Below are 18,749 nucleotides of genomic sequence, written 5' to 3'. Positions count from 1 at the left end.
GGTGGCATTATATGGCACAATGCACGTGCTTAGGCTCCAGCTGTGTCTAAATGACCTTTATTTTCATCACTCTTTTCCAGGGAAGAGTCCAAACCCCAGAGAGATGCCGACCAGTCCTATAGGAAGTCTGGAAGACAACAGAGGAATCAACAGAAGAATCCCTCTCATCCACCCCCAGTGACAAGAAACAAGGTCCGCCTGGGGCAGGCAGGTGGCCTCGGAAGGACAAAGCATGTACCGATGTTTTGTTTGCAGACATCTCGGTCCGTGTGGCCAGAGTTTGTGCGAAGGTACCCGCTGTGCTCAGTTCATGGAAAGTTCCAGCGGGGGCTGGAAAGTTCCGGTCTGAGCTTATCTGAGTTGGGTTTTGTCTCGTGTAATCGGAAGAGTTCTCTGATTTCTAAACACAGAGGCTGGTGTGCAAAGCAACGCACCGTAGAGGCTTGTTGTCAGACCGACCGAATGCTTTCGAATGTACCGTCCGGTGGTTCAAGGTTTTCCAACGTTGGCACGTTGACATTTGGGGCTAGGTGCGTCTCCGTGAGGGCTGTTGTGTGCGCTGTGGGCCGTCAGCAGCATCCCTGGGCTCCACACCCACTAGGGGCCGGCACCCAACATCCCTTTCCCAGGCTGCGGCCATCAAAAGTCTCCAGACACTGCTAAGAGCTCCCTGGGGGTCGGGGTGGGGGGCAAATCACCCCCGGCTGAGAACCACCGACGTCGACACTCTTCTCATTCTGGAAATTTTGGGCCGTCTCCAATAAAAAGTAGCACCCGGACTGGGTGAACGCCACAAACTCAAACGAGATAAGGTGAACCGAACTGAACCGTGTTACTCACGGTCTAGACGAGGCTCGCGTCTCCAAATGCAGGTGCCACAGCCAAGCCGAGCCGGTTACACTCCAGGAGACCCCGGGAGATAAATCTGTGTCGTTGGCCCGAGGCGGCCTGTCACCGCCACTCACCCGCTGGCCTGGTGGGGGCTCATTTAATTTCTTGCCACACACTCCCCGTCTTGCTCAAATTTACACCCTGTCTCTGTCTTTCTCTCTCTTCATAATGAAGGGGTTTCAAGTAGGTAGGAGTTGGCTTATCATCCTAATCACACTTATTTATTTACGATGTCAGATTCCTCTCAAGACGACAAATTCGCTTTCTGTCAAAGTTACGCAGCTGAGTGTTTGTAGCAGATCCTGTAATTAATTGGGTTCTGTCACTAGAATGCGTGTTTTCCCTTCCTCTGCTTTGCAGGTGTGAAAAAAATCTCCGAAACGGGTCTCGGAAGGCAAAGCCTCTGCGCGCGTTAGCCGGAGGGGACGGGGGGACCGGGCCTCGTAGGCCGGTCCCCTAACTGGCCTCTGACTTCAGCCAGGCCCCCGAACGACGCAGTCTTCCCCTCTCTTGCATCTGGACAGCTTTGAACGTTCATTACTCTGCATTACACCATTGGTCTCGCCTCATTTCCGAATTGTTCTGTCCCTAAGCTTATTTAGACAAAGTCTGGCTTCCCCTTCGGTTTATGTGAGGGTTTTCTCCCGAGCCCCAACCGTGCCTTGCGTGCCTTGCGTCCCTGGGTGTCCAAGGCTACTTGTAACCATGAAATCTCATTCACAAGTCTATTGTGATGGAGAACAAAGGCAGCCAGTCGACAAAGACCTCGTCAGAGGTAAGAGGCAACACTGCCCTGGGACAACCTTTTTCCACAATGCTTTTTCTGGGACACACAAAAAGTGTCAGAGTTCCCAACTCTGTTGTGGGAAATGTAACCGTGGCAAACACCAAACTGAAAAATCTTAGAGCGGATGGTGCTCTGCCTGGGTTTCACCTTTAATTTCATTACCCCTTGCTTTGCTGGTTTTTAACCCCCCCCCCCCCCCCCCCGCCGAGACAAGCTCCTAGGGGTTTCCCCCACCTCTTTCCCAAACACACGGGCTTTGGGGAAGGAGGAGGGCGGTGGTCAAGAGAATATGTCAGGCAAAAAGAGGAGACAATCATATGTTCCTCAGTGACACAGAAAAAAGATTGCATTGAAACCAATTTAATTAGCCGATGTGGAAAAACAAAAAACCAGCAAGGCCAGTGGCCCCGTGTGCTTGGTTTTTCAACTGATTTGATCAAATCGATGCATGATCCAGAGGTCCTGCCTGGATGAATCTGTGTAAACACACATCTCAAAACTGATTTTTCAAGAAAATCTAAGAGACTGATGCCGAATAAATATTTAAGGCCGACAAACAAACAAACAAACAAACCCACTGTGCAAATAGCAAATAAACTTGTCTCCTGTCACTGACAACTCTGTAGGGCAATTTACTCTTTATTCTGTCTGGACATCACAAGAATCCTTTAATTTGAAATATTTTCCAAAATGTCATTAAATAACGTATCTCTTTCCAAACACAGGCCAGACTGGAACAGAGGCCTTCATTTCTCTACCTGGAGGGATCTGACATTACAATTCCCTTTGACAGAGAAACTGGTCAAAAAGAGTGTGGTTGTCTTCAAAGTCCAGGCAAGTTTGAAAATTGTAACTCGGGTGACCCGAGACGCACCGTGCCCGAGAATCTCGGTCACAGACTGGCACGGGTGATGCTCTACCCGAGGCATGGGAGGGCACGGGAGTCCTTCCTCGCCCCTGTGTAGTGATCACCCCTCCAGGGAGCCGGCCTCCGAGAAGCCATTGAAACAACAGGACCCAGGCTTCCAATGTTTCACCTGGAGAGAGAAAGAGTTTCTTCTATAGAAAAATTGTGTGGTCTGGACCGTCGGGGCCGCAGCCGCATCTGGACTGTCTCTGCCCCTCATTTACGGAGCACCGATGCTGGCTGTCCCGTCCTGGCCCTGAGCCTGTAGCCACATCGGGGTTCGTGCCTTCCATGTCATTGTCACTGACTTCTCTGCCCTGTCCCTTCTCCTGTTATTTGTTTTAATCAGGGAGTCAGAGCATCTCTTTCACTTGAAACTTTTATTATCTTTAATCCCCGCCCTCCACCCTCCCTGCAGGTGCCTTTGGAGAATCTGCAGCTGACCGCGCACATCGCCCAAACGGTGGTCATTGTCACAGTTCAAGTGCCCCGCGCTGTGCCGGGCACCTCGCGCCCACGTTATAGCAGCAGCAGGCCGCGGATCGTGTTTCAGGGCCCCTCCCTGGGTCGCGCGCTGTCCCTCCCTGTCGCCTCTGTCAAGTGTGGGAGGGAGAAAGACTCTGAGCTGGTCACTGCAGACGAGCTATGTGTCGTAGATGAGCTGAGAGAAGGAAGGACCCCTGTGTCCTAATTACTTTTTGCAAAGACTCAGGATTTCCCTCTATGCCCTTCTGGTGTAGACTAAAGGGTTCTGACCCCCTCGCTTGGCCACCAGTGACGACAGGAATGCTGTTTTGTGGGGGACCGGAGCTTTTTTCCCCTCCTTTAAAAAAAAACGTATTCCTTTAAACTGCGGTAAGAACTCCGTAACGTAACATTGACCATTGGAACCATTTTTAAGTGCACCGTTTCATGGCCTTAAGTACCTTCCCATTACTGGACCGTCCCCACCACCCGTCTCTGGAACTGTTTCAACTTGCCAGACTGAAACTCTGTCCCCTTTAAACACTGACCCCCTTCCCCCACAGCACCCCACCCCCACCATACCCCACCCCTGGCGCCCACCATTCCCCTCTTTGTCTCCAGGAATTTGAGGATGCCAAGTAATTCATGAGAATAGAATCGCAGGGTGTTTGTCCTGATGTGACTAGCTCATTTCACTCAGCCCCACGTCCCCATAGTTCATCCCCATTGTGGCAGGTGTGAGGACGCCCCCAACCCACCTGTTAGGCTGCGTAATGTTTCTTTGTACATACGTGTAGACCACGTTTTGTTCATCCATCAGCCATCAGTGGGCAGTTGGGTTGTTTCCACCCCTTGGCTGAACAAGCGCTACTATGAACGTGGGTTTGTATCCCTGCTTTCGATGCTTATTTTCCGTTTTTTTGTTTTTGTTTTTGTTTTTGTATTTTTCTGATAGTTTCCATCCTAACGGGCACGGATTGACATTTTGTGATTTTGATTTGCATCTCCCTAGTGATCAGTGATGTTGAGCATCTTTTCATGTGCCTGTTGGTCATTTGTATGTTTTCTTTGGAGAAATGTCTATTCAAGTCCTTTGCCTATGTTTGAATCTGTTTGCTTTTTTATTGTTGAGTTGAGGATTCTCTGCATATTTTGGATATTAATCTCTAACCAGAGATGTGACTTGCGAATATTTTCTCCCTTTCTTCTGTGCTGTGTGTTCTGTGCATCTGCCTTTTTGCTCTGCTGGTGGTGTCCTTTGATGCACAGATTTTTTTTTTTTATTTTGATGAAGTCCAAATTGTCTGTTTTCCTCTGTTGCCCGAGCCTTTGCTGTCATATCCAAGAAATCATTGCCAAACCCAATGGTATGTAACGTCTCCTTTATGTTTTCTTCTAAGAGTTTTATACTTTTAGCTCTTACATTTGGATCCTTGGACGATCTTGAGTTAATTTTTGGTGCAATTTTGTACAATTATATGGTGTTACATAAGGGTCCAACTTTATTCTTTTGCATCCCGTTTTTCCAGCGTTGTTGAAGAGACTTTTTTCCTCGTTCAATGGTCTTAGCACCCTTGCCAAAAGTCATTTGAGTATATATACAATGGTTTTTTTTTCCCTAGGCTTGCCATTAGAAACTTTTTCTGTATTTATGCATTATTTGAATTTGCCACATTTCCACGGCATCTGTGTGATTTTGGTTCTTGTCTAGCTGTTCCATTAGATTATAAACTTTCTCAGGACAGTGCCCAGATTTTTTAGTGTTTTGTAACTTGGTGTTGCCTAGGGACCTTGCTTTTTTAATTTATTGGCATTATCTGACTGATGTAGTCAGGTGTGCATATACCTGAGTGACCTGGTAGGTGGGTCGACCTTGATCGCTACTTGATGCTGGCTGCCCTTGGACATGTGACAGGCAGACTATGCAATATTCTAATGACCTTGTATAGCCAGCCTCCTCCTCTGGCCCATAGACACCTACCCATTACTTCTCAAGTGTTGAGCAAACAGGTGAGCCTGGTAGACACATGGTGCTGGGAATGTGGGGACGATCACTGGTCTCTGGACCCTCCCCCCATTATCGGTGGGGGACAGTGGTCCAGTAGGGAACACAGCTGGGTTCTCTTTTGAGTCCCTTCTTCTGGATCGCCTTCCTCTTCCCAGCTCTAAACTCTGGATCACCTCACATCTCAGTCTCCAGAGGTCTTCTCGATCCACATTTACTTCTGAAGTGAGCTTATCCCTAAAGCTATAAATGCGACCTATCAGCTGACCACTCCCCAGTTCTAATCTCCAGACCCAACCATCCCCCTTGTGAGACCGTGGTTCATTCTCTGAGCCTTTCTGAGCCTCAGTTTCCCCATCTGTAAACAGGGATAAAATGACCTTCCTTACTGCTCTGTATTAGAGAAGCTGCTTGCCAATGTCTGACACCCAGCAGGTACCCAGAAGGTGATAAACATTATTTTCAGTTTATCTCATGAAGGTTCTGCTGTGGGACGGCCCTGAGATCACTTACGTGATCCGGCATCCCCAATAAGGAACATTTGGGGAAAAACTGAAAGCAAGAAATCAAATATGGTAGATGCCAGCTTCTCCTGGCTGTTGTGCATGCAAGGCAGGCAGCTCAGAGCCCCTCCTGGTCTCCTCAAAGTGTGAAGTATGTGTACTATTTGTACTTTGCCTCGTTAATCCGTTTTCCCAAAGGTTTTCATTTGTCGCTCCCTTTTGTCCTTCAGTCTGTTCGGAGCAGTGATCTTAACAGATGCCAAGATTGTTTCGAGCTGTAAATGACTGTGGTGTTGAGAGATGGTGGCTGGTGACAACAAGGGAGTCACGGAGCCAATGCCTGGGCCCTGTGTCAGGGGTGGGGGGGCTGGTTTCCGAGACGGGCCGCCGCGACCCCTGGCCTAGCGCAGCGTTCCCGCCAGTGGGTGTGCAGAGGGTGGGGGCGCCTAGAGCTGGAGGGAGGCCCTCTCCGGACTCTGGGTTACGCGGTCAGCCTTCGAGAATAACTTTTCTCCCTTTCATCCCGGCGCTTGTGCGTGGGAAGCGTGCTTTGAGTTGGAAGCAGAGGTGAGGGCTGGGGTAAGAGAGACAAAGCAGTTGAGCACTGCGGGAAGGGCCTTCTCAGCTGGGGGCACACGGGCCACCCGCCGTCCGGTTTCCGCTACGAAGAGTGTATGAAGAACCCCCCTCACTCAGACAGAACTTCCTGGGTTCAGACCCCTCCCACACTGTCCCCTCTGGGTTTCAAGCCAGAACCCTAGGAGGTGTTTCCTGTCCTTCCCAACAGTCTTCTGTCTCCCCTCAAGTTCAGGACAGCGACCCCCTATCCACAGTCTCGCTTTTCACGGGGCCGGTGACTCGTGGTCAACCCCCGTCCAGTCGTCGGGTGGTCGGGCGCAGCCTCGGTCTGTGTCGCTCACCTCACTCCGCGTCACCATGGAGGCAGCTCATCGCCTTACATCCTCACAAGAAGAGGGGAGAACGGCACAAGAGGCTGTTCTGAGAGAGAGAGGGAAGCCACACTCACATAACCGGCATCACAGGGTATTGTGGTAATTGTTCCATCTCCATATCGATGCCGTTGACCTCTGACCAGGCCTGTGTGTGAGTTGCGCTTTCTCGTAGGTATGTGTGCGTAGGAAAAAGCAGGCGTAGGGTTTGGGGGTGTCCGTGGTTTCAGGGATCCACTGGGGGTCTTGGAACGTATCCCCCACTGATAAGGCGTGGGGGGGGGTGGTCATGCACCTACCAAATCCAGTCGGCTCTGCCCCCAAAACATTTTCTAACTCCGATCACGATTCTTTGTTCCCACCACCATGATCCCAGATTAAACCACCAGCATGTTCTGTTTGGTCTGTACGAGCTTCCGGACTGATCTCCCTGCTTCTGACCTTGGTCCTTACAGTCCGTTCTCTACATGCGGCTAGAGCACTCAAGGGCCCAAACGCAGATCCACAGAGGGTTATTTTCAGGCCTTGAAACCTGCTTTGGCACTGGTTGGTGCGGCTGGATTTCTAACCCGTGTGGAGTCAGCCACCCGTGTACTTCTTACCGTCTCTCTCTTGTGACATGGCGGCGTCAGCCCCATGCCTGTCCCGCCATTGTATGTATTCAGGGAGCAGGTAACTGGGCTCCCGGTGTACCGTCTACAGATGGAAGGTAGTTTTGCCCCAGGATGGATCACAGGTAACATCTCACCCTTCCCTGGTGTAGACCATGTGGATCACGAGATCTGGAACTTTTGAACAGATGGTATTTAGATGAGGTTTGGGACATAGAGTTGAAGCCATAACGGGTTGAGACTTTTGGGAATTTGGGGTGGGGCGAGTGTGCTTGGCATGTGGGACAGATGTGAATTTGGGGAGCCAGACGCCAGACTGTAAGTGGGTTGAATGGTGACCCTCGCCTAACCGTATGTCCACATGAAACCCGTGAATGAGACCATATTTGGAGGATCTTTGCAGATATAATTAAGTTAGATGAGATTATTCTGGATTAGGGCGGGCCCTAAATCTGATGTCTCCTGTCCTTCGGAGAGGGGAAGAAGAGGCTGTGGGGTGGGATGGGGTCAGAGTGAGGGCTGATGGGGGCTGCACTACCCCAACCCAGAGCTCCAGAATCTAGAAAGCACCAGAAGGAGTCTCCGCCTTCAGAGCTTGATTTCAGTCTTCTAATGGTGAGAGAATGAATTCCTTTTCTTTCATGCCACCAATTTTGTGACGATCGGTTACAGCAGCCACAGAAACCTAGTGCACATCCTTCAGCCTTTCCGTCCTCCTCTTTGTCAAGTGCCAGGCTCGATTCCACCCCTCTGGGATCTTCAGACTGGCTGTTTTCTTTCCGGGAACACCCTTCGTCCAGACCCGTCAACATCTGGCACCCTTCCATCTGGGGGTCCACTCCAACATCAGCCACCGAGAGCGGTCTCTGCCAGCACCAATGTGAACGGCCTCCCTGGCTGTTCGGGGTTGCCCCGCCATTCCTTCCAGTTCATTCCACAGTCTAATTATGTTCTTCCATGTTCTTTATTCTCCATCTTCCCCCAACAGAACTGTAAGCATCTTGAGGGCTGGGACTTTGTTCCTTAGTGCCAGAGACAGTCCCTGTTTAATGGATGGTCATAAGTAGATTTGCTAAGTGGATGGATGGATGGGTAAGAGGCAGAGAAGACCCCAGTCTGGCAGGCTCCTGTTTTCTCACCTTGTCTACAGAGGCAAACATGGGGGCCCAAGGCCACCAGCAAGCCTGTGACGGTGCTTACGGTGCACCCCGTGACCCCGGCAGCTGGCAGGGCTTCTGCCCTTTGCTGTTGTGTTCCTTCCTCTTCTGGCTGGAGACTCTTTTCAGGGGTCTGGGGTTCCCATCTTGCTTGGTCGCGGGCTCTCCCGTGCCCCCGTCACCCGCCAATGCCTGGATGCCGACAGCTGGCCCGGCGAGCTCAGGTGTTCGAGTCTGCTCCTCGCTCCACCCCCGGCCCCGGCCCTTCTTTTTGTTCTTTCTTCTCTTCTTTCGAGTACCGATCATCTTGCTTAACGAGCCCACAGTGATCAAGGGCCATTCTCTCCCAGGCAGTGGAACTCCAAGGTGGGTGGGCCACGAAGTTGGGCACCTGTGCCGAACACACACGTGGGTGTTGAATGAACCACCAGGCCATCGACAATGGTAAATGACACGGTTATTTTGAATGATCTAAAGTTGTGACTCACCCACCTTCTGTCTCCTGGAGAGACTCCAGTCTGCAGGGGAGTTGAGGGACCCTCAGGCCTGCGTAGAAACCAGTGGCATCTCCGCTTTCCCTGTGGGCTCCCCCTGGGTGGTCTGCCTTGCTTCTGAGAAAATACGGGAGTTGGGGAGGGGGCGGCAGCTGGAGATTCCTCGTGAGGTCTGGTGGCATTGCCAGAGGGTCCTTTTGATCCCGCCTTGCACGTTCCCAGCCTCTGCTCCCAAGATGGCGAACACAAGTCAGCTCCTGGTGGAAACAGGCACACAGGTCTGCAAGGCCGGAAGATTCCTGCCTTCTCCCCTAGAGAAGGGGCTGGGTCCACTTTCTTCAACATGAATCCTAGACATTAGAACACATCTCAAAATCGGGCACTCCTCATTCCCAATTTGTGGATGCCAGCTCAGTTCAGCAAACTCGCTTGATGAGCTGTGGATGGATGTCCACACCCACCAGGTACCGAGAGACACTAAGGATATGAACGTGATAATGACGTGGACCTCACCCTCAAGGGGCTCCCCTTCCATCAAGGACGTGCTGCCACAGACGAGGAAGCGTGAGGACGTGATAAGAAGCCTGGGTGTGGTGTCAGACAGACCTCAAGTCTGGCCTAGGGCCTCCCTTTGTTTTGAGCTTTAGGACCTAAGGCAAGTTACCTAATCTCTGTGCCTCAGTTCCCCAGATGGTGAAAGGGATCATAAAGGTATCTACTCCGTGGCTGACCCGGAGGTTCAGAGCAATGAGATAGGGAAAGAGCTCATTACTGTGGTGCCTGGCACACAGCAGAGACAATAAATGATCGCTATTAATCATAACCAATGATTTGTAGATAACTCTGTTGACTCCCGTCTATTGGGTTTCATTTCTGGCCACGCAAACGGCATCCCTCCCGTGTTTGCTTCGTACTCGGTACTGTGGTGGAAAGCTGGTCCCAAATGCATTTGGGGAGCAAAAGTAGAGCTCTTGGTTTTGAGATGGGCGGTCTTCTGGAATTGTCTTCAGACTGTCTCCTGAAGTGCCCCAAGCCTCCCTGAGGCAGACATGATACATCAAAGTTTTCAACTTTTATCAATAACTCCTACACTCTGCAGAAGAAGTGACCCTGGGGTTGCTTTTGAGTCCGTGCCTGGGAGTGCCTGGCGGTAGGGTCTGTGGCTGTGCGGTAGTGAGGAGCCCAAGGAGGGGGAGCAAGGTTCACTGGGTGATGGGAATGGAGGGTGGAGGCAGCCGCTGGGCGCCTGGGGCCGCCCTTTGGAATGAAGGCCCGCAGGTCCCGGTCTGGCCACACCCTCAGCCATGATCAAGCAGGTCAACCAGAGCTGGGAGGCCGGGAGGCCCACTGGCCTTGGCCCAGAGGGAGGCTGGGTGGAGATCCCCGGGCGGGTGCTCGGAGCTGCTCTCCCATTGGCTGGCCGGCCCTGCTCATTTGCATGCCGGGATGTTCCCTCTTCCCAGCTCTTCCCTCCCAGGCACCAGGGCCCTTCCTTCTCTGGAGGCTTTCTCTGATTCCCAGGCTCGGTTGGACTGTCCTGGCCCAACACCCTGAGCTCGACGTTGTGGCCATTGTCACATCAGTCCCCTTAGTTTCGTTGGGCTCGTGCCGCCTCCCTTGCTAAAGGGTAAGCATAGCATCTGAGGCCAAGTGCCCGATACACAAGCCGAGAGCAAGCGTGGGCCACTCCCCTCGCGGGGCTCCACGGTCACCCTTGTCATCGTCAGCATGGCAGCAAAGTTGTCACCAGCATAGAGCTGTTCAGATGTACGTATCATTGTCGCCTCACTTAGACTCTTCCCAGCAGCCCCATGAGCCGGCTGGGGGTCACTGTCGTCACGGTTTTTCCAAGGAGGACACAGATTTGGAGAGCTGAGCAGGGTGTTCACAGCCAGCGTGGTGAGTGGCGTCGAAAGCTTACCGGATACGGATGTCCTGCCCACAGCTCCCCGCAGGCAGGCTCCAGTGCGTGTGGGAGATAGCTCAGGGGGCGTGGGGCCATGGGGCCAAGGCCTCGACACTAATCCCCATAAGGCCCCTCCCTGGTTCTGCCTCCAGGACCCGCTCCCTCTGCAGACAGCTTACCTTGAACACCTCCCTGATGATGGTTTGCTTTTTTTTTTTTTTTTCACAAAGAGAGGGCCAGCCAAGAGCTGAGAGCCTTTGGCACACAATCCTCTCTGGTCAGACATTTGATCAGGCTGTTTTGCACGTGCATTTATGTTATTTTCTAGTTACTTTCTCTGTAGGGCACGCAAAACCGGTTTCCGTTTGTGTAAAGGACATTGTCTCTTTCTAAGGCAAAAATTTGGAGGAGAGACGTTGTGGGGTCAGAGAGATATTGAGTGAGTGGTGGCAGAGGAGTGCTGGCGATGGGCCCAAGGATGCGTGTGTGACGTCCTGCCACACGGTCCGCAGGCCATGCTCACACTTGGCCTCGTGGCTTCAGGATGTGCGTCAGCCTACAGACCGCGGACACCGGGAGCCCCTCGTCACTCCCACCCCGCATCGTGGTCTAGCGATTTCCCGCCTTTCCTCATCTCCCCTGCTGATCACGCGCTTCTAAGGTGCAAACGAGTGTCTCACTTCTGCATACCCCCAGGCACCAGGCACACTGCTCCCTAGTCCCTGGTGGTCCATGGATTGTTCCCTCGTGGGCTGAGCTATCACACGACAGTACCTGCCTTGAGCGTTTGGCATGAGGTGATCACTTATTCGTAAACTCGAGGAAAAGGCCAACGCAACTCATCATTTTCCTACTTGTAAGCGTCTCCTGGCATCTCATTCTTTCTGGGCTGTGGTGGCCACAGCAGGGAATGGGGACGGCTTCTCTACCACGGGGAACTGAGAAGATTGGAGAACACGGGAGGAGATGCAACCAGTGGAGATCTTTCTAGAAAAAAGATGAAGTGTAAGGCAAATGTTGCCTGGCATGTCATTGGCTCTGACGGGATCCTGTGCCCATCCCTGGACGAATCAGAGTCAGACAGGCCAGAATTAAAATTCTGACCCCACCCCCTCCCAGCTGTGTGACCTCTGGCAAGTCATTTCTCCTCCCTCGGTCTCATCCATGCTATGGTGACAATGGTGATACCCACTGGGTAGGGGTGCCGTCGGGATGATGTGAGAGAGTGTAGGGAAGGCATGAGTGTCCCTGTGGAGCATCTACTAAGTGTCAGGTACGGGGTCACAGCACTGAACAGGGAGACGTGGCCAGTGCCCTCTAGCAACATCATGGTCACCGGACCATCCCAGAAGTAGGCATTTTGTCGCGGTTCTGAAGAATCTTGTAAACGATCAGTCCTGAGAGGCCAGGAGAGCCAACCGGTCTTGGTCTGGGGTCTGAGGGAGGTCAGATGACTCTGTGAAGAGTGACCGGTGGACTGGCCTTGTCACTGTCCCCATGTTCATCCCGCACGCGGTTCCCTTTGTCCAGAACACTCCGCCATCTTTGTCCGGGGCTGGCCTTCTCCTTCAACTCTTCCGCTAACCAGCCTGTCCCCAGAGTGCCACCCTCTCCACTCAGTGCAAAGTGGGGTCCCTTGCCCTGCCCTCCTGGTCACTCTCTAGCTCTCCCTTCACGCGTGTTTCCTTACAGAACTTGTCCCAACCCCAAATCGCATTAGTTAATTATTTGTGTTTTTACCGTTTACTGTCTTTCCTGCCGATTGCACGTGGGCATCACGGAAGCTCGCGCCTGGTTTGCAGTCCCAACGGCAGCATCTGGGGCACCGTCTGGGGCACCGTCTGGCTCCTGGTCGGGGCTTAACAAATAGTTGCTGAATGATGAAAGGAACAAACTTAGAACCCTTTTGACTGTGTTTTCACTGTGACACCAGTTGACATCCTCTGGAAACTAAGAGTTTCATCCTATGGTTAAAACAAAACAAAAAAAGGCCATACTGTTTCCTTCTCTTGCCCCAGTCCATCACCATGTTCGGGCAGGAGAGCTTGCTCGCTGCTCTCCGGCTCTGGGAAGGTATCAGGTCAAATCCTGCCCTCACTGCATTTCTGAACTTGAGTTATGACTTCCAGACTCGACGGCTTTGCTCCTTTGTTCAACTGATGTCCTGCAGAGGCGGCTTCTCTCGTCCTTTTAGAAAGAAATCTTGCCTACATAAGGAAATGTGGAGCTCATTAACAACCCGGTTGTGAAATTTCTTTCCGAAGGAAGTGCGTCTGTGCTACAACTCCAGAAGTTCTGAGGGATCCCTTCCTTATTTGAACTTCTGGAAAGTTCGGGAATCAGGGGGCGCCTTCAGATTCTGTCCTGCCTTTCCCTGCTCCCAGGCCGTCTCTGCTCCTTCACCCTACCTGTTTTCAGGTCCCTCTCACCCTTGGTTTCTGTACTTGTTCCCCAAGCCCGGACGGTCCCTGGGTGTGAGGGAGACCGAGGTGAGGAGGGCAAGAGTGTGACACAGCACAGAACGTAGGCAAATCCAACAGGTATTTTTTCCTCTGACCCTCAGAGTGGAAGTTTAAATATTTCCATGTAAGGCAATGCAGCTAGCCGGGTGAGGAAGCCCTCCTCAGACCCCAGTGACCATGAATCACCTGTACTCTATGAATTCCTCTATTTTTAATTGCTGCTGATTCTCATGTTTTGCACCTTGGGGCCCAAATTCATGCTCAGGTCAACCAACGTTGACTACCGATTCCTCAGGATCGAGGTGCCATTTTATGCCTACTGTAGGATTTCGGTCCCTGCCGTGGTGGGTTTCACACCTCCCTTACCATGCCCTTGACCCCGTAGCCTGGCCGTGTCCTCCGAGTCACAAGAGCTTGGCTGCGGGAGCTGCCTTGGCCAGTGGGATGTTCATAGACGTGGTACCGACAGAGGCCTGCGAAGGGTCTGTGCGGCGGGTTTGCTGTCTCTGGGGCCCCTCTCTCTACCGTGGGAAGGACACGCCTGGGCTGGGCTGCTAGAGGATGAGTAGCAAACGGAGCAGAGCTCGGTGATCAGTTTTTTCCCACCCAAAGTCAACCTGGATCTCCCGGCAGCCAGCTGGTTGCCAGCGAGCCCAGCAGGAGCGCAGAGCCGCCTCGTGGACAAACGCTCTTTCTCGCCATCATTATGGTGTGGGGATGTTTGTTACATACACTGTCGTGGCCGCAGACGACAAACACATCGTCCTCCAAGGACGTCTCATCTACCAGGAGAGAACACTATGCATACGACTCTAACCGTAGCTGCTACTACAGCCGGGTAACCCTTATTAAATACTTATTCATTTTGGGTCAGGCCCTGTATTCAATCGTTTCCCTACATCCCCTCATTTAATCCATGCATTGGCCCTACTAGGTAGTTCTTACGGTTATCCCCATTTCAAAAGTGAAGCAACCGAGGCTCAAAGAGGGGAAGTGACTTGGCCAAGGTCATGCAGCTGGCAAGGCTGATAGCCAGGATTTCCACCCAGCCAGGTCTGGCTCCAGAGCCCAGGAGTGTTACCGTTACGTGTTGCTACAAGTCTTCAGAGGCTATAAACAGGTGTAAGAGGGTCAGAAGGTATTTCCTGTAAGCAAGCAAATCAGGGAGAACTTCCTAGAAGGGGCAGCATTTGGGTTTTCAAGTGGCTTTGGGTAGGATTCATGCAAATGGGGTGGAGGGAACGGAGGAGAGTGCTTGCGTGAATATTTTTCTTCTGCAAACAGATCAAGGCATTGGGAGAGCCGCTGGAACCAAGTTCCCCATATCCAGAGACTGGTCGTGTTGGGCAGACACAGGAACTCACCACGTTACGAGCTTAGGAAGGATACAGTTTGCGATGAATTCCTCTGATAAGAGTCAAGGCTACTTCAAGGTGGGTGAAACAGGCAGGTGCGTGGTGGCATGTTGACTTAACTTGCTCAAAAGCATCTCTCCCACGAATCTACTAGGATGCCTGAAATTCCCACCTCCGGCAGGCACTGAAGGCACCTGTTAAAAGCACGCATGTCGAGATAAGTGGAGAGGGTGTGTTTGTATGGGTGAGCGGTCCAGGTGGGGGCTCCTGGGAGGGGCTCGGGGAGGTAGGAGTTGGAGGCGTCGCTGAAGAAAAACAGGTCCCGACGCGTAGGATGGGGGTTCCCAAACTAAACCTGCCTCCGCCGAGGGCTGATGCTGTTGAAGGTGGAGACTCTGTCTTTCTCTCGGGAAATGGTCCCTCTGGGGCACGTTGTTGTGCCAGGTGGCATGGGGCTCCGGGCTGGCATTGCATTTGATGGCGGTCTAACGTGCTGTTTCAGGGTTGGGGCGGCCCTCCCTCCCCTCCACGCTGTGTATTTCTGCTGCCACAAGAAATGGTTTTGGATGAGCACTCGTGTCTCGCTTGCTAGAAGCGTGGAGCCTCAGATCTTCTGGACAGGTTTTAAATCTTTATTTTGGTGACACTTCCCATCCCCTGTCCAGGTCAACGAGCATGCCCGTGCTGCTGCTGTTCTGGAGACAACCATCGGCAGCTGCATCTATCGCCAGCTGATACCTGTTGACCCCCTCATCTCTGCACCGGCTGTCTCGACAGGCTACTCCATCCAGGGTCGCGATAAGTTGAGGCAAAATATCAGGATGCTTTTGGCTACAGGTAGCAGAAACCTAGGTTGAGCTGGCTTAAACAAAGATGGGAATGTACTGGTGGATGTAGCTGAAGAGTCCTGGGTGCCATGTTGGACCCAGGGGCTCCACCCATAGTCTCAGCTCCCTACTCCTACTTTCTACTTCTGCTCTCTCTGTGTTGGATAGACTTTTTCCTCGTGGTGACAAGATGGCTGCCAGCACCTTCAGGCTTCCCTCTGGTTCGCTCAGCAACTCCACGGAAAAAAACATTCAAAGTCCCAGAACTGAATCTCATTGGCTCTGATGGGGCTGGGCTTGGCTCACGGCCCCGTACTCCAACCAATCATTGTATTCAAGGTTGTGTTGATTTCCTCTAGCTGCTAGAACAAATTACCACAAACTCAGTGGCTTAAAACAACACAAATGTATTATTTTTATTATTCCGGAGGTCTGCCTATCTCAAAGGTGTTGTGATGCTCTGTTTAGTCCACAGACATAAGCCTAGCCCTGGAGCCCCACACAGGCTGCACAGAGTGTGGGGAGAGGTAGTTTCTCAAGGGAAGATATAGTCCAGACCTGGCGGAACAGGATGTTGAAGGGGTAACAACGGCAAACGTCCACCACGGAAAATGCAGGCAAAATTTGGGAGCTCCTTTAAACGGGTTTTGCTAGACTCCCTGTCAGATTCCTTCATGAGATCAACCGATTTCTTTTAGCCCTTCAACGCACGCAATTTGGCAGGGCATTTCATTTCAGGGGGAACTTTATACGCGATGAATGCCGCTCTTAACACCAGGAGGTTGGAGCCGCGTACATCCTGCAGGGTGTCTTACAATGAGCCCCATGCTGACAAGGAGGTGCCCAGCTAGGGCTTGGATGCTGTAGAAAGGCACTTAATTATCTGGTTTCTGAGCAAGTCCAGGCTTCCGCTGGTTAGGCTGGTCAGGAGGAAGAAACTCCAGGGTAATGGAAAACTACATAACGTATTACGCTACTCTTAGTTAAATCCCCTAAATTTAAAAGAAAACAATCTTCAAAAGAGTCATAAAGCACATGAAGAGCTAACTGGAGGCGATGCTTATCTAGATAAGTCACAGTATTCTTAACGGCTGGATTCTGAATCCAAGTTCAAGTGAGAGGTACAGTCTCAAAGATCCAGCTGCGTATCTGCCTGCTTGGAAGAAGTGGATGGAAAGTAAACGGAACGACCCTGCCCTGCACTTGGCGGGATCCCGGAAGCGTCCTGATACACCGCTCCCCTCAGGGGCGTGCTCCATGGTGGAGACCACCAGGGAGGGTTGGCAGACACTGGAGGAGGAGAGGGGCCACTTAGTAGTGTCCACTGCAGAGGGAACAGGGTCCTTCGAGTGACCTGCCATCAGAGAGGCCGGGAATACGAAGCTAGACGCGTGGCGAGGTGACGATCTGTCAACGATACGCAGGAGAAAGTGAGGATGATTATAGACCCGGGGTAGGAGTTTGAGAGGCAGTTGCCCGATGGCCATGAACTCCGTCCCTGGAATTGGATAATACTGAATCTGAATCCTGACTTTGCCACTTTAATAGCTGTGTGACCATGGGCCGGTCACTCTAACCTTTTTGAGCCTCTATAAGCGTGAGCCTTTTTTATCTAGAAAATGGGGATAATGATAGTATGAGGTGTTTTGAGCTGTCACAAGGGCAACACCATGATCAAAACCCTCACCATCAGCTCACCATCGAGTCACGTGAATTGTCCGTTTCCCTTGCACACTGTTTAGCCTGAAGTCCGGGTGGACTGGTAGTGTTCCAGCCAGCATTATTTTTTCCTTTGAAAGTGACGGAATCCCAAGTAAGCTGAAACAAAAAAGAAATGATGAGCTGTTACAAGTGAAAGCTGTAGGGATAGTATGGATTTCAGGCCCAGACAGATCCAGCTCCAAACAGGACACCAACCCAGTCTCTCCATCTCTTGGCTCCCCTTTCCTCTGTGTTGGGTCCACCGTCAGGCAAGGTCTTTCTTCAAGGTGGCAAAGGTGGCTACCCGTAGCTTCGGGTACATTCCTTTCTCCTCCACAATCCCAGTGAATAGAGAACTTCTCTCTCAAGTGTTTTGGCAAAAGTCCTGAGATTGACCGATTCGTCTGACCTTGCCCAGCCCTGAACTGATCACGGTGGCCAAGCAGACAGGATCTATTGATCGGCCAGATCCCAGTCACAAGCCTGCGTTGGGAGTCCCAGGCCCACCGAGCACATGGACGAAGGATGGGTGGCCAAAAATAACCAGTGGTTCCTACAGTGGCCTTCAAGGTTACGGCTAAGGAATCCACCAATGCGCCATTAAGTGGACAGATAATCCAGCAGAAACAGGATGAGGAAGCTTGAGAGTACTGACTCACAGACCACTCCCGATTTTCTCAAACCCTCCTCCCTCCACACACCCGGCCACCGTCAAACCACGAGGGCACATCCTCCTTCCCCTGTCCTCTCTGCCCTCCCCCTGCTGCCCTCTCCCCTCCAACCTGCCCCTCCTCCTTGTCTAGTTTAATGAGATCTTTCCAGACTTCAGTTATCGGCAAACCCGTTTTATCATCTTGCCAAGTCTCCAAACCACCTTTACGATGACTGCTTCATATTTTAATTCAGGTTACTTTTTTTTTTTACTTAAGTAAATTAATTTCGAAAGGAATTCTCTTCACCACCACACATGGAAAATCCAGCGTCATTTGCCACAAATACAAGATAAAGGTAAAGGTAAGTGCAATGAGGACATCGCCGAATCCTAGGTCCAACAACAGGAACAACCAGATTCAAGCATCGGCATGGAACTTGGATAGACACGTCTCCAAAGAAGACATCCAAAAGGCCAATAGACACGTCACGAGGAGATGCTCAGTCGACATCATTCATCATGTGGGAAAATGCAAATCAAAACTACAGTGAGATACCACCTTGCCTCACACTCATCAGGATGGCTGCTATCAAAAAAAATCAAAAACGAAGAAACAAGTGTTGGCGAGGACAGGGGGAAACCGGAACCCCCGTGCGCTTTGGTGGGAATGCAAAACGGTGCCGACAGTGTGGAAAACAGTATGGAGGTTCCTCAAGACACTAAAGACAGAATTACCATCTCATCCAGGGACTCCGCCTACGGGCACACGCCCAAAAGGGTCGAAAGCAAGGTCCGGAAGAGATGTTCGCGCAGCCGCATCCATGGCAGCGTTATTCCCAACAGCTAAAAAACATGGAAGCAACCCAGTGTCCATTAACAGGTGCTAAGCCAAGTGTGGCCTATACCTCCAAGGGAATACTATCCAGCCTTCAGAGGGAGGGGCATTCTAACACCTGCTACAGCATGAATGAATGTTGGGGACATCATGCTAAGTGAAAGAAGCCAGACACAAAAGGCTTGTCTGCCGTGGGGGAGAGAACATGGGGAGTTAGTGTTTAATAGGTACAGAGTTTCAG

Source organism: Panthera pardus, unplaced genomic scaffold, assembly GCF_024362965.1.
Source record: "Panthera pardus isolate Hobbes unplaced genomic scaffold, ASM2436296v1 HiC_scaffold_25, whole genome shotgun sequence".
NCBI classification, from domain to species: domain Eukaryota; kingdom Metazoa; phylum Chordata; class Mammalia; order Carnivora; family Felidae; genus Panthera; species Panthera pardus.
The sequence above is the reverse complement of the archived record's forward strand: the minus strand, read 5'-3'. Positions refer to the sequence as shown.